At 42.6% G+C, this 3,030-nt stretch overlaps 1 pseudogene; it reads left to right on the forward strand.

Moving 5' to 3' along the window:
* Positions 1 to 716: 716 nt before the first annotated feature.
* Positions 717 to 1,769, forward strand: LOC110288000 (Y-box-binding protein 1 pseudogene; annotated as a pseudogene).
* Positions 1,770 to 3,030: the final 1,261 nt, after the last annotated feature.

A 3,030-nucleotide genomic window follows, 5' to 3' on the forward strand; every position in this document is an offset into this window, starting at 1 on the left:
CAATAATAATCTCTTACAGCAGGGTAAAGCATGATTACACAATTAAAAATGGACAGATGAAAATAGTAGCAATGTAAATATTGATGGTAAATAAATGGCAAAAACCTGGAAAGCTGGCTCAAAAGTGAAGAACAATTGCTGTTCCTACAAAGATGGGTCCCCAATCGCCAGTACTTATATGGGGGCCCATAAGTAAACATAACTATAAGTTTAAGAGTGCTGAGGCCATCTTCTGATTACTGAAAGTACCAGACACACATGATATGCATATTTATGCATATAGGCAAAATACTCATATTATTTTCAACATAAATTCAAAGGCAACACAACAGACAGGAAGAATGCCATATACCTACAATCCAATGACTAAGGTTTAGGAAGTAATGAGGTTATCAGTACATGCCATCTTGGAAACAGAATGATTCTCTCCACCAAATTCAAGAAATTCAAGACGTGGGTGAAGCTTAACATAATAGCACATGCTTGACATGTACAAAGGCCTATATTCCAGGCCAATAGGCCAATAATGTAAGAACAAACCAACAAAACTGACAGAAATGTTGTCCCACATTTTGGACAAGTATCCAAGGACAAGACTCAAGTTGATATCTAAGTCTGACACCTACCTTGTATCCATTCCTGCTTTGAGAACAGCCAAGGATACACAGACAAGCATTATCTTCTAAAGCAAACACATAACAAAAACAGCAAAATATATGAAATTTTTAGGTAGCAAGAAGGTCATCGCAACGAAGGTTTTGGGAACAGTCAAATGGTTCAATGTAAGGAACGCATACGGTTTCATCAACAGGAATGACATCAAGGAAGACGTATTTGTACACCAGACTGCCATAAAGAAGAATAACCCCAGGAAGTACCTTGGCAGTGTAGGCGATGGAGAGACTGTGGAGTTTGATGTTGTTGAAGGAGAAAAGGGTGCAGAGGCAGCAAATGTTACAGGCCCTGGTGGAGTTCCAGTTCAAGGCAGTAAATATGCAGCAGACTGTAACCATTATAGATCCACATCGTAGGGGTCCTCCACGCAATTACCAGCAAAATTACCAGAATAGTGAGAGTGGGGAAAAGAACGAGGGAGTCAAAAGCGCTCCTGAAGGCCAGGCCCAACAACGCTGGCCCTATGGCAGGCGAAGGTTCCCACCTTACTACATGCAGAGACCCTATGCGCATCGACCACAGTATTCCAACCCCCCTGTGCAAGGAGAAGTGATGGAGAGTGCTGACAACCAGGGTGCAGGAGAGCAAGGTAGACCAGTGAGACAGAATATGTATCGGGGTTACAGACCACGATTCCCAAGGGGCCCTCCTCGCCAAAGACAGCTTAGAGAGGATGGCAATGAAGAGGACAAAGAAAATCAAGGAGATGAGACCCAAGGTCAGCAGCCACCTCAATGTCGGTATCGCCGCAACTTCAATTACCTACACAGACGCCCAGAGAACCCTAAACCACAAGATGGCAAAGAGACAAAAGCAGCCGATCCACCAGCTGAGAATTCGTCCGCTCCAGAGGCTGAGCAGGGCAGGGCTGAGTAAATGCCGGCTTACCATCTCTACCATCATCCGATTTGGTCATCCAACAAGAAGAAATGAATATGAAATTACAGCAATAAGAAATGAACGAAGATTGGAGCTGAAGACCTTAAGTGCTTGCTTTTTGCCCGCTGACCAGATAACATTAGAACTATCTGCATTATCTATGCAGCATGGGGTTTTTATTATTTTTACCTAAAGATATCTCTTTTTGGTAATGACAAACATGGTTTTTAAGGAAAAAAAAGGCCTGGTTTTTCTCAATACACCTTTAACGGTTTTTAAATTGTTTCATATCTGGTCAAGTTGAGATTTTTAAGAACTTCATTTTTAATTTGTAATAAAGTTTACAACTTATTTTTTTTCAAAAAGTCAACAAACTGCAAGCACCTGTTAATAAAGGTCTTAAATAATAATAATAATAATAATAATAAATGAAGCAAATTGGGGAGGAGGGGAGGAAAGGGTTTTTTTGGCTTACACTTCCATACTGCTGTTCGTCACCAAAGGAAATCAGGACTGGAACTCAAGCAGGTCAGAAAGCAGGAGCTGATGCAGAGGCTATGGAGGGATGTTCTTTACTGGCTTGCTTCCCCTGGCTTGCTCAGCCTGCTCTCTTCTAGAATCAAGACTACCAGCCCAGAGATGGCCCCACCCACCAGGGGCCTTTCCCCTTTGATCACTAATTGAGAAAATGCCTTACAGTTGGATCTCATGGAGGCATTTCCTCAAATGAAGCTCCTGTCTCTGTGATAACTCCAGCTGTGTCAAGTTGACATAAAACTAGCCAGTACAAAGGGGTACAAGGAAAGAGTCTGGTGCAGGTGCAGCAACTCTGGATTGTCCCCAGCTGTGGTTGCTGGGGAGATTTTCTGACTCTTCCCCAGCAACCAATATCACAAACACCTGGCAGTGGACTTTGGCAGTGGGCACACACATGGGATCAAGAAAAAGGCCAGAGCATTGGGCACCTCAATTTTTCTAAATCAGTGAAGCTAGTTCTGCTAACAATGAAATCTATTTTGCCAATTTCAGGGCTTCTGTGGCCTTTTACATTCTGTCAGGATCTTTCAGTTTCTTCCTTTAAATACCCCCTTACCTAGCTACTCAGGGCGCCACGGTCCTCTACCCCTGCGTGGTGTATGACTGTGGGCCCAAGAGCACTCTTGAAATAAAAGTCTTCTTGCAGTTTGCATCAAGACCATTTCTTGTGAGTGATTTGGGGTGTTGCCTCTCCTGAGTCAGAACATGGGGGAGTCCTCACGTTGTGGGTCTTTCATGTGGACCAGTGGAATTGACTCAAAGTCCCAGACATAAACCTACACATCTTTGTTCACTTGATATTTGATAAAGAAAGCAAAACCAAACAATGGAAAAAAGGAGAGCATCTCCAACAATTAATACTGGTCTAACTGGATATGTACATGTAGAAGAATGAAAATAAATTCATATTTATCACCCTGCACAAAAGTCAAGACCAAG

Source organism: Mus caroli, unplaced genomic scaffold (assembly GCF_978045245.1).
Source record: "Mus caroli unplaced genomic scaffold, Mus_caroli_1 scaffold_18, whole genome shotgun sequence".
Taxonomy (NCBI): domain Eukaryota; kingdom Metazoa; phylum Chordata; class Mammalia; order Rodentia; family Muridae; genus Mus; species Mus caroli.